This window comes from Spea bombifrons, chromosome 4 (genome assembly GCF_027358695.1).
Source record: "Spea bombifrons isolate aSpeBom1 chromosome 4, aSpeBom1.2.pri, whole genome shotgun sequence".
NCBI classification, from domain to species: Eukaryota; Metazoa; Chordata; class Amphibia; order Anura; family Pelobatidae; genus Spea; species Spea bombifrons.
In genome coordinates, this window is record NC_071090.1 from 107,626,133 (window position 1) to 107,638,911 (window position 12,779).

Consider the following 12,779-nt stretch of genomic DNA (forward strand, 5'->3'; position numbering starts at 1 on the left):
AAAATAGCCTTAATCTGAAGTATTCCTTTTGTAATTGAGGGGAAAAATGAGGTATCTGATGTCCAAGTGCCCTAATAGGACATAGATCCATTCCTTGTAACGAAGAACGCAATTCACTGTTTCTGTTAATTCTATTCACTTCCGAACTGCTCTGTAAATGGCAACACCAAGTGGTAGCGTGGCCGAGCGGTCTAAGGCGCTGGATTAAGGCTCCAGTCTCTTCGGGGGCGTGGGTTCGAATCCCACCGCTGCCATCTTTTATTGACAGACAATTACCAATGACGCATCCTCTATTAAACGATACAAGCGCAACTTTATTGACACACGCGTTAAACATTAATGAAGCTTTTGTGCGTACATGAATTACCTCTGTGTGTTTGTTGGGAAATGTGTGTGCCTGTGCCCACGTGCACATCTTAAACAGAGTATTCCCCAGAACTAAGATAACCATGTGGGCTTACTTTTTTTTCCCAGGGCACATATAATTTTAACATGTGAAGTGCTGTCCGATGTGAGGGTTGCATAAACTCACAGCAGGGAATCAGCTACTTGGTTATACACAGAAGCGGGTTTAACCCAGGGACTCTGGGGTAAGCAGTGCTTACCGGGTAACAAAGCGGAAACAAACTCCCTGCCCATTTCTCCAATTTCAAAATTCCATAGCAGGATTGCCCACCAATGTCAACAGGATCTCCTATCCGCATCCCACACTGGAGGCTACAGGTTAGCCGGAGGCAGAAAGATCCCAGGTATGCTCACCTGTCCTACATTTTTGCAGCAGGGGACTGCGCCCATCTTGGACTTGCTGCCATAGGCCTAGACAGCCTAGGCCAGAACATATTGCTGGTTATACATCCCACATGCTGCAGCAGGCAGCACTTTACGTGTGCAGATCAGCGACAGGTGGAAATTATGTGGTACGCCATTATATGGCCCATGTTATCACATAGGTGTTCTGCTTTAGGCACCATAAATTTTAGGAGGTATCTTTTGCAATTCCACTGTATGGATATAAACATTTGAACAAGTTTCACTTGAAATATCAATCTTTGGAGAAGGTGGGCTTCATAAACAGGGACCAGAAAAGCTGGTTTTGAACAGGCTGGACTAGTTTGGTTAAAAATATATATATTTTGTGGTGTTACAAATATTTTGGGGGGTGTCATAACCCATTTTACTACTGTATTTATTCATGTTTTTCCATGCACACATTTGGTAGCGTGGCCGAGCGGTCTAAGGCGCTGGATTAAGGCTCCAGTCTCTTCGGGGGCGTGGGTTCGAATCCCACCGCTGCCAAATAATTATTTTCTCAGTGTACAATATGTGTTAGATGAACACACAGTATAATCTATATTATACTGAATAAAATAAAATAATTGTTGCTTCATGAAATCTCTGAATTGTCACGTTTATTTATAAGCATTAACCAGAAAGACTGGTGAAACCAGACTTCCTGGAATCCATTTTATTTATTTATTTATTTTTTTTTTTTTTGGTGCCGCATTCTGTGCACAAGGCAGCAGAAGCCAGACTACGATACCGAGTTCCCTCACGGAGAACTCGGACAAATTCCACCCCCCCCCATGGGAGGGTCGGATCTTGAGTCTCACCCCGAAGAGTGAGACTCCTTGCTGGCCTTCTTGAAGAGAGGAAAGGGCCAGAAGGCTCCAATCCTCCTCCAGCAAAGTCCAGACTTCACTGCCTCCTAAAAAGAAAAACAGTGTCCAAAAACGTGGTTACAAATACGTGTGCCATTGAATAGTGGGGGCCAAGCCGTGAATTTCAAAACCGTGAATTCAAAAGGGAGTAAATTAATAGGCACTCGTGCAAAAACGAAGTGAATTATATAAATAAGGAAAAATAATTTAAGGACAGGCCATTTCTGGCCTGCCGGATTCAAAAATAATTCTCATCCCCAAGACCTGATGGTACATGGGGGCGAGTAGTGCTGGAAGGCCGCCAGTGGAAACGTGCGCTCACCGTGTGCAGTGGCGTGCAATACCACACACGGTGACTCCGGCATTTCTGCCAGGGCAATTTCACCTCGGGTTCCATTGCTTTCCCGAACCCTAAGGCCAGAGGATCAGTGTCATCCCTCCCCACCACAAGAGAGACTACACTTGATCTTAGCCAAAAGGCCGAGAAGCGATCTTCCTGGAATCCAGTGGCGTGGCTGCAGGAGTTGTAACTGCGACAAGGGCCCGTCTCCCTAGGGCAACCCCTGTGACCACTTGTTCCTGTCCTCTCGTGTCGGTTCAGGTGACACAAATAAGCTGTTTGGGGGCACTGACAAATTGGGGGCAAAGATGGCACAGGCATGTCGTTTGTGGGTTAGGATGGCACTGATAAGCTGCTTGAAGGCAAAGGTGACACTCACAAGCTGTTTGGGGGCAAAGGTGGCACTGTGGGACATGTTGCTTGGTGAAGTTAGGGGGTACTGGGGCAATTTTCGCACCGGGGCCTGTGGCTTCCAGTTACTTCCCTGCTGGAAGCACCATAAAAGTTTCTTGATAAAGCTGCTCCTTTCAAGGTAACAATGATTAACATTTTAGTATGACTTTGTTTACTTTTTAGGAGTTTATTTTCCAGTTTCTACAAGTCTGCAGCAAATAACCTCACACTATGTTAACAACTGCTATGATAAGAAGTGGATAACAAACAACAAAGTATTATAATATACACATTGTGGAGCTCTCACAATAACTAGTGGCTCTCAAATGAAAAATAAACCTTCATTGACTCCAAATATTAAAAAAATAATAAAATAATAAATATGGGTACGGTTTCAAAGGAAAGGGCTGCTTCTCCACGTGGTCTTCACTACAATAAAATTATCATTGTCTAAGGAACATATATATTTTTTTATTGCTCTTCCTCACTGTTATCGTGCTATGGAATCTGCTGCCACTTTATAAGTGTAATGTAACGTAACGATCCTTAAAATATATATATATAATTTGTGTTGATGAAAAAGAGGAATTCTGATTAGCAAGCAAGGTTATAGTTGCCAAAAAAATCTTTAGGGTACAAAATATCGAGTTGGTACAGCCTCCATAGACCACATTAAAAGGCTCTGTATGCCTTTAAGAAGTGGGATAAGAGATGGAGCACAGGTGGCTGCAGAAGGAGCAGCTGGGGGCACTGCCCTAGGTCAGGCCTAGGACACCACCCAAGGTAAATAGGCCTCTTCTCCATCCACTTGCTGGATTTTGCCCAGAGACTCTGGGTGAAGTGCTGCTTCTCCGGGTTGACACCCGAATTCTCCGGGTCGCGAGAGCAAGGTCCTGATACGCCCCACTCCCCGCCTATTTCCCACGTCAGTAAATAGTCCTGGTCGCTTCCCTCAAGGGTAGGGTCCAGGTAGCCATAACCCAAAAGTTCCCAGGTATGCCTATAATGCCCCAGTCTCCTCAAGTGCTGTGTAGTGGGCCACAACAGAAAGAACCGGTTGTACCGCTTGACAGCAGACTCACTCCCTATAACTGCTTCTATTACCCCATATAACTCGTTATATTACACCATATAACCTTCCTTGTAACTTCTAGTATTATCCTTTATTATCCAATATAACTTCCAATATTACTCCATATCACCCCTCTCTATAACTCGTATTCGACCAGTGGTCTCAAACTCCAGTCCTTGAGGGCTGTAAACAGACCATCAGACATCCCAGCCCCTGAGGCCTTACGTGAAAGACTACTGGTTTGTACTGGCAGCATAATGTGGCAGGTCAGACCAGTTTGTTGTTTATTTAAACTGGTTTTTCCTGGTACGAGGCTCAACCCAAGAGACAGAGATAATAGTTAGAATGGAGCAGACTTGGACTTGAAGACATTCGTAAACAAGGTACTGCCCGGCTTGGATTATAAGGAATCTAAATTCTCTATCATGAGCGCACCCCGTGGTTTTTTATGTCGGACAGCAGGTACAGAGACACATTTGCTATACTCATTTTCTATATGTCTATCTCCTTTCTCATTTTACACGTTTTAATGGATCATCAAAACATGGTGCCTTCTCCTCATCCCCTTCTCTGTTTTGTCTCGATATCTGTGATTTTCTTCTTTCTCGTTTCGTGCTCCCACACATATTATGTATTGTTTTTTTTTTCAGGACAAACAGGGCTTTCTTTAGATACCATTATTTTTATCATATCATCTAATTTAATATAAAAACAATGATACAATATGGCGATTTTTTGTGACTTTCTCACATTAAAAAAAAAAAAAACTTTTACTCTTCTGCAAAAACTAATGAAAAAACCTGCTAAATAGATTCTACTATTTGTCCTGAGTTTAGAAATACCCAATGTTTTTATGTTTTTTTGCTTTTTTCTGCACGTTATGGGGCAATAAGTACCAGTAGCGTTTTGCTATTTCAAAACCATTTTTTCCCCAAAGCTGGTCATTTTGCCCAATGTTCTATTTTGGGTATCTTTAAAGCCGGCCAATGAAATTTACCCCATCAAACCAAATATTTTTGAAAACTAGACACCCCAAGGTATTTGAAATGCTGGTGTTTTAACCCTTTCCATGCACTAATTTTACCACCAGCCTTTGTCAAACTTTATGGTAGTAAATTTTTTCACACACGTTGTAATTTAAGTATAAATTCACCGCTCCTGGTATATGTCCATGCCAAACAACACCCCAATATGTGTTCAGTAACATCTCCTGAGCGCAGTGATATCTCACATGCATGGGTTTGTTGGGTTATTTGTGAGGTTAAAGGCCACCTTTGTGAGGTGTGTATTTTTTGCCATTTAGACATATGGTCAGTCTGTGCCCACTTATTTGAAGCCGGCCAATTCAATTTACCCCATCGAATCATACATTTTTTAAAACTAGGCACCCTATGGGCATTTGTAATGCTAATATTTTAACTCTTTCCATGTGGGAATTTTTGTGACGCTATAGCTCATAAAAAAACGTATTTTTGTTTATTTTTTTGGTGACAATGGGAAATTTTTACATGTTACCATATTTTTTTATTTTTTTACATTTTTTTTTAACATTTTATTTATTTATTTATTTTTTACTTATCTCACTGATTAGTGAGCTGGGCTCCATTGACCTTTCATGGTTGGATGCAGTGCCTGCATTCAACCTGCAGGAGGAGCTCGAGAGTTCTCAAGAGGGTCTCTGTGAACTCATATCTATTGTTGACACCATCTTGTGAATGGCGGCAACGTCATTTACAGGATGGCACTTGTGGTTGTTCTTCGGAGCAATCACAAGGCTATCGGGGTAGGGGTAAAAAAAACAAAACAGCTTGTCAGTGTCATATTTGTCCCCCAAAACAGCTTGTCCCAAACAAATTGTTTGTGCCCACAAACAGCCTGTTTGTGCTATCTTTGTGTCAAAACAGCTTGTCAGTGCCCACAAACAGCCTACCTGTTTAAGCTTTGCCCTCAAGCAGCCTGCATGTGCCATGTTTGCCACCAAAAAAGATGAGCAGAAGAGAAAATCCTGGAGGTGTGGAGGGGGCAATTTGCGAGGGGGACACACACTATTTGTTCTGTAAGGGGTCCCAAAATTTCTGATGGCGGCCCTGTCCACTCTCAACCAACTGTCTGTCTACTGTTTCCTCCATAGTAGCTCATAGATATAGATACAACATTTTTACTGTATCAACCTTTCTTCCATTACAGTCACTGCCAAGGGATGTTGCCCATGTCCCATAAGAGATATCACTGCAAGTCTTGGTGACACTGTCCTTCTTCCCTGCTCTATCACGTGGGAGCCAGAAAAAGACAATGTTCTGAAAGTTTGTTGGGAGAAGAAGCTGGGACCTGGCGAAACAATCCAGGTCCATTCTCAGATGGTTTCATGTGACAAGGTTGAACAAGATGAGGATTATGTTGACAGAACTTCCTTGACACCAAACTGGGATAAAGATGGGAAAGGTACCTTACAGCTCCGTGACGTCAAGGCCTCGGATAATGGCGTTTACACCTTCTGGCTTGGTGGACCAAACCCCATGTGCTGTGAAGTTAATTTAAAAGTAGAGGATAAGGTGCAAGCAGTAGAAGGGGATTGACTGTTGTAAAAAGAAAAGATGATTGGACAAATTTGGGGCCAAACGGTCAACATCAGATGTTTAGCTTAAGAGATCATTGAAACAAATGAAAGGAAATGGTCATGCCCACCCAGCACCTGCGATCTTAGTTCTTATTCAGAATATCTAGGTTTACATTGTCCAGAACTGATAGCTTGTTCCACAATGTAGTACATAAGGAAGAAAGTAATTAAAAGGTCAATTGGTGTCCTATAGATCCCCACCAATGTAAAAAAAACTCTTATTAAAGTACTTTGTGAGTATCTTAATATATATTCTTTAACCAGTGCTCAATCAATGGGGGGCAGAGGGTCTTGTTTTAATGAAATATGTATAGAACGTGCACTTTGGAGAGAAGGTGATGTGTTTAGACTGGGAGCTGATTATTATTATTATATATTTGCCATTCTACATTATTGTGGTTTTTCCCCTGTTTGCATAAGCACCTAATTATTTTGCTTGTGTTTGTAATGTCTCGTTATAAACATCTTGTCAGTGCCAAATATGTCCCCAAACAGCTTGCCTGTGCCATTTTTGCGCCAGCTTGTCGGTGCCCACAAATAGTGCCTTCTGTGCCCCCAAAAATTACTTGTTACAAAACAATGGAAAATGTAACCATTTAAAAAAAATCAATCTGTGTTCTTTATAGTTCTTCAATCATTACTTGTTACAAAAGTTAAACCCTTTCAGTGCAACACATTTTTAATTCCCTGCTATTAATAGTCAAACACGAACAATGTCACCCATTTTTTTACAACTTAACAGCAATGGCACTGCAGCTTAGTTTGTTCTGAAACATTAGGCTTTTTTGTACCATGTTTGCCCCAGTGTGCCTTTGCCGTATTTGCCCCAGCCAGTTTGCCTGTGCCATGTTTGTCCCCAAACAGCTTGTCAGTAATAATAAGAATTCTATGAACTGTGCTTGCAGATATGAATGTAAAAATGTTTTTATAAAATCTATTTGTGGTATATGATCTCCAAATGTAAAAAGAAATCTATCAATAATTGAAAGCGCAAGCTGCCTAAGCGGCGCGCTAATTGTCCATTGCTGGACATTAGTTATATAACAGGGTTCACTAAAAGGTCAGGAAAGTCAAGGCATAAAGTTTTGGCGGGCTAGGTTAGCTAAATCTAATTCTAGGTTGCTGGGCAGGCAGTTTATTTAGCGCAGCTGATTGGTTAATCAGCTGTGCTGCAGCACGAGCGTTTGAGTGGGCGTTCTGTGCGGCGGGAAAAATAAGCACAGCTGATTGGTGCAGTCAGCTGTGCTCACGGCGCGAGTCAACTCTAAAATAAATAAATAAGCTGCGCGCAGGGAGATTAAATTCACCTCAAGAGAAATCTTAAAGGGGCTGTTGCTGAGCGAGCGTCCCACCCCCCCTCCCTTTTGTGTTTAAATGTAAGGGATGTAATATTGTCGTAGTTTTATAAGGGGTAAAGGTCGCCTCTGTGTTGAGGTGGACAGAGGCTTGGTGTTACACAATCTGGCTTTGAAAGGGGCGGATTGTATTTGGTGTATTATATATAAGAAGTTATTTGGTTATTACATTAAATGGTTTGTGTTGTTAATGCCTCTTATACCCTTTTAAATAAAGCTACGGCCAATTTTATCCAATTTACAATTCTGTGTCTGGTTATTTTTATTGATTTGTTAGGGGTTAATATGTACATGCAATGGACAATAAAACTCTGTTCATGGTAATGGTTACTAGCGATATAAATAAGAGGCTTGATGTGCATGTTCTAGCAACAGAGTGAGAAAAACTTGAACTTCTGTAATATTCTGTGAATTTTTTTTAATTTGTTTTTTAATCTGCATGATTTGACAACAATGACACATTCACAATCCCACTTTGTCAAGACAAGGAGGCCGAGTGGTTAAGGCGATGGACTGCTAATCCATTGTGCTCTGCGCGTGTGGATTTGTATCCCATCCTCGTCAAAATCCCTGTTCCTTTTCAAACTAATATTCTGTGAATTTTTTTAAATTTGTTTTATAATCTGCATGATTATTCTATAAATAAAACATAGCTGTCACTCTAATGATGTGATGCAGCATGTCGGTGGTAGTTCAGCATCTGGTTGCTGCCACATCATGTTTTAAAATCCAGCCTCACCCATAAGACAGTTTCAGTATTATCACACTGGAATTCCAAGGCTGTAACCAATCTCATCAGACCATGCACAGGTAAGTAACACATCTTGGCTCGTTGGTCTAGGGGTATGATTCTCGCTTTGGGTGCGAGAGGTCCCGGGTTCAAATCCCGGATGAGCCCACCCTTTTATTGACAATTAAGGACAGCTCATTGGAGGACTACTAAAATGATAAATGGTTTGCATTTCTTAGAAATCAGCCTAACAAGAGAATCTCGGTGCAAACACTGCTTAAATAAACAATAATAATAATGGGTAAAAGAACAGACTGACGTCAGGAGCAAAACTAGAAAAGGTGAGGAAAAATAGCTGGGGAAAAGCTTTGTTGAATAGGAGGGTCTTAAGGAATTATTTGAAGGACAAGACACAGGGGATTGAACATGTCTGCAAGACAAATAGTTCTACAAACGCTCTGTACTACATTGTATAGCATATGTCAGGGGGTCCAACATGTCCGGCCCGTGTGAGATTGGCAGCCAGGGAAACAAGATCACAAGAGCCCTGCTGCTTACCTGTGGGAGGGTCTTTTGTACTGCCCAGAGGAAGCGGAACCCAGCAGAGTCACGTGACTCTGCCCCAGTCCTGCTTCCTCTGTGCAGTACAAGAGAACGCGCCCCCTACTGAAGTCTGTGAGCAGCATCGAGAGAGCTGCAGTGCAGGTAAGGGGGTGGGGGAGGTTGTTTGAATGAGTATGCGTGATTGAGGGAATGAATCTGTAAATGAATGAATTAGTGTGTGTGTGATAGCATGGATGTGTAAGTTGGGGGGCATGGTACAGGGTGGCTGTAAGTGATGTGCAGACCCCATACTGCTGGCAGGGTCAATATACAAGGGGGGTTTCGGCTAAGTGAACCCTGTATTTTCGGTTTTGGTCCAGAATTTAAATTTTGGTGCATCCCTAGAATAAATAGAACTATTTCATTTTTACCTATCCAGAATCCTGAATGTGTAGTCACAAAACTTTAAAGGCCCCATTTATTTTAAAACCCGTAATTTTTTTGTTGTATTTAATGAATGTTAATGTTTCATGTGTGTACTCACCTACTCATGATTCTCTATCGCTCTGCAACCTTTGCCCTCACAACCTGGAAGCTTCCTGAAGATTAGAATATTGCAGGGATTACATAGCATATTTAAAGATGTCTCAAATGGCTACCGACCAAAATGCGGCCTTATTTCCAGCAATACATGGCTTCACATATAGGACATCTGGTGACAGGGTAGGGTAAAACTTGTCTGGACTAGACAGGGAAGTTATAGCCGCAAAGGAGGGGCAACTCCGAATTAATGCCCATGGTTTTGGAAAGGGATGCCGAATCAGCTCATATTTGTCGGCTTGGACGAAATTCGGGGGACTTTTTTTCTTTGGAATTACATTTGGGAGGCATTCCCAAAGGCGGAGGTCCCCGAAACCTTCTGGACTCACCTTTCATTATAGAAATAGGTTCCCCCAGAGTAAGGAGGGTCAAAGAAGTGCAGCAGCTGCAAAGGGGGACTGACTACATATTAATGTCTATGTATTTAGAATGCCATGTCATCAAAGTTGTGGTTTGGTGCAGTGGTCAAGTGTCCCAATACTTTTGTTCATATACTGTATGGTTTGGGCCCACTAACAGAGGTTGAGAGACAGCCCAATTTGAAAACAATATCAATATCAAGATGGGTAGGAGGAAAGAGTTACATGTTTTTCTTCATTCGCATTCCCTACTGATTTAGGTACAGTCTCTGAGCACAGGGGAGGGTTTGAAGTGCAGTTTAGACGTGAAGTGCATTTAGTATAGTTGACCACCAAATTCAAGTCAATTGTGGAAATAAAAACACAAACCTTGTGCACTTGTGCTACCCCAAGATGGCTCGTTGGTCTAGGGGTATGATTCTCGCTTTGGGTGCGAGAGGTCCCGGGTTCAAATCCCGGACGAGCCCGGTTTTTAGAATTGTTGATATACCGCTCTATTTATATACAGAATAATACACACTTCAGTTGTGTTTATGTAGACGAGGTGGTCGAGTACTTAAGACAATGTACTACTGATCTATCGTGCTTTGCATCTTAAAAGCTAAATATTTAAGGAGAATTCCCACCATCCTGTGCAATATTTTTTTAGGTAAGTATTTATCTTAAAACTTATCATTTAAAAAAAAACACGTGTGTTCACCTATCCATGATCCTCTGTCACTCTCCAACCGTAGAGGCGTCGCTAGTCTCTTGTGACACTTGGATGGCGTCCTTGTCCCCAAAGACTTGCCAGTGTGCTTAAACTTTAACTTGATGTAGACGAGGTGGTCAAGTGCTTAAGACAATGGACTACTAATCCATTATTATTTGCATGTTAAAAGCTAAATATTGTGCAATAGTTTCTTTAGTTGTCCCCAAAGACTTGTGAGTGTGCTAAATGCCAAAAGTTATGTAGACGAGGTGGCCGAGTGGTTAAGGCGATGGACTGCTAATCCATTGTGCTCTGCACGCGTGGGTTCGAATCCCATCCTCGTCGAATGTCTTGGCTTTTACTTATTAATACATTCGTCGGTATTGTTCGGTGCCAGTAGGGTACATAGTAATAGCAGGTATGTGTTAGATGAAGCAGCAAACTGGAGAACATACCTGAACTATTGCATGGATGTCTTTCGGTCCCTCTGTGTGTACAGCCTGTAGTAAATTCTTTCATAGTATATTTTAGCTTTTACTTCTTAATAAATTAATCAGTATTGTTCGATGCGCTAGGTCTTGATTCTCGCTTAGGGTGCGAGAGGTCCCGGGTTCAAATCCCGGACGAGCCCACATTTTAGTAGTGTTGATATGTTTACCTATTTTCATTGGTTACCCTATCACTTAAAAAAAGAACCATGATTTTTTATCATATGAACAAAAATACAAATTGTCATTACATTGTTTCAATTTTCTAAAAGTTGAACAACCAAATTCACTAAATAAAAAAACTAAAGTCTAACACTTTTGTATTTGTTTTAGATCACTTGTGTGCAACTTGGCTCGTGGCAACTTGGCCCTGTGTGTCAGCATATGATTAGAGAAAAGGCAACTGTAGGAAAAAATAGGTGTTTCCCAAGGCTTCCTGATAAATATAATATAGAAATTATTATAAGCTTGTCGGTGGGCTAAAACAGCTTGTCTGCACCATCTTTGCACCGGAAAAGCTTGTCATGTGTAGAAGAGAAAATCATGGTGGCATGGAGAGTGGGTGATCTTTCATCTGGGGAGGTCCAAGACCGTGCACACATGATCATAGCAACTTGGCTTGTTGGTCTAGGCCCTAGGGTATAATTCTGGCTTTGGGTGTTACAGGTCCAGGGTTCAAATCGCGGACGAGCCTATGCTTTTGAATTTTTGATATACTGCTGTATTTATTTACAAATGAGTATACTGCTGAGCAAGGTTTATGTGGACGAGGTGGCCGAGTGGTTAAGGCGATGGACTGCTAATCCATTGTGCTCTGCACGCGTGGGTTCGAATCCCATCCTCGTCGAGTACTTTGTCTTTTACTCCAGCGAACCGGAAAAATGTGCCTGAACTTTTGCATGGGTGTCTTTCGTTCTCTCTGTGTGTGCAGCCTGCAGTAACTTCGCTCTTACTACATTTTGGCTTTGTTGCTTCTTCAATTGAGTCTTGGGATTTCGGTATAACTAAGTAGAGCATCTTGGCTCGTTGGTCTAGGGGTATGATTCTCGCTTAGGGTGCGAGAGGTCCCGGGTTCAAATCCCGGACGAGCCCACATTTTAGTGGTGTTGATATGTAACCATTTACCAGTTTTCATTGACAACCCTAATGTCTATAGATTATTAGTGAGCTTTTTAATAGATGCAAAAAAACTTAAGAAAAATATACTTAATTACAGGTAAAAATATCTTTTACATCATTGCCATTATCACGGATTATAACATGCAGTATCAAAATCAATATCAATATTTTCTCTCCTTTTTCACCTTATTTTCCCCAACTTTGTCTAAACATAAACTTTTAAAGACTATGCTTATTACCATAATCTCAACCTATTGAAATCCTCAAAAATGTGGATATTACTCATATAATCAGAAATGTCATAGCATATTTACACAATTTTATTTCCATTATTCACCACAGAGAGACACTCAGGCCTAAGGAATAACATCTGGTGTTTTCCCTCGGCCAGATTATGTATCTCTAGAAAAGAATACCTTCTCAGTAAGATTGGTTTCAATGGCCTTGCAATGTAACAACCCGTGGAATTTACATTCATAGAGATAAGTAATTTGTAATCCCTAAAATTTCTCATACTATTGAAATTAACAATTTATTTAATTAGGAAAGACTTGCTACTTCCCTCAAAGCTTCTTTGTTCTCAATTTAGAGAAGAAAAAAACCTTTATATGAAGCAAACAAGATGGCTCTGACTCCATTCTGTGTGAGTGTAATATTCTAAAATATACTACACCCTAAAATATCTGACATTATTAGGATAACCTAATTTTTCAGATGAATTTAACCTCTTGCCTATTAATTAAGACCTAACCGAAACAGTATAAACTATACCCATATCTGGGAACCTCTAGGCTCCAGCTACCCGGAGCCTTCC

General features: G+C 41.2%; 7 non-coding genes and 1 pseudogene across 7 annotated transcripts; 7 read left to right on the plus strand and 1 right to left on the minus strand.

Annotated features, from left to right (window-relative positions):
* The first annotated feature begins 172 nt into the window (after nucleotides 1-172).
* On the plus strand, nucleotides 173-254 carry TRNAL-AAG (transfer RNA leucine (anticodon AAG)). Its single transcript has one exon. It is a non-coding gene; the product is annotated as a tRNA-Leu (tRNA).
* Nucleotides 255-1,214: 960 nt separating this feature from the next.
* Nucleotides 1,215-1,296, plus strand: TRNAL-AAG (transfer RNA leucine (anticodon AAG)). The gene has a single exon. It is a non-coding gene; the product is annotated as a tRNA-Leu (tRNA).
* Nucleotides 1,297-1,970: 674 nt separating this feature from the next.
* LOC128493002 (uncharacterized) lies at nucleotides 1,971-2,150 on the minus strand (annotated as a pseudogene).
* Nucleotides 2,151-8,261: 6,111 nt separating this feature from the next.
* TRNAP-UGG (transfer RNA proline (anticodon UGG)) lies at nucleotides 8,262-8,333 on the plus strand. Its single transcript has one exon. It is a non-coding gene; the product is annotated as a tRNA-Pro (tRNA).
* Nucleotides 8,334-10,062: 1,729 nt separating this feature from the next.
* TRNAP-UGG (transfer RNA proline (anticodon UGG)) lies at nucleotides 10,063-10,134 on the plus strand. Its single transcript has one exon. It is a non-coding gene; the product is annotated as a tRNA-Pro (tRNA).
* Nucleotides 10,135-10,621: 487 nt separating this feature from the next.
* TRNAS-GCU (transfer RNA serine (anticodon GCU)) lies at nucleotides 10,622-10,703 on the plus strand. Its single transcript has one exon. It is a non-coding gene; the product is annotated as a tRNA-Ser (tRNA).
* Nucleotides 10,704-11,611: 908 nt separating this feature from the next.
* On the plus strand, nucleotides 11,612-11,693 carry TRNAS-GCU (transfer RNA serine (anticodon GCU)). Its single transcript has one exon. It is a non-coding gene; the product is annotated as a tRNA-Ser (tRNA).
* Nucleotides 11,694-11,866: 173 nt separating this feature from the next.
* Nucleotides 11,867-11,938, plus strand: TRNAP-AGG (transfer RNA proline (anticodon AGG)). Its single transcript has one exon. It is a non-coding gene; the product is annotated as a tRNA-Pro (tRNA).
* The last annotated feature ends 841 nt before the right edge of the window (nucleotides 11,939-12,779 follow it).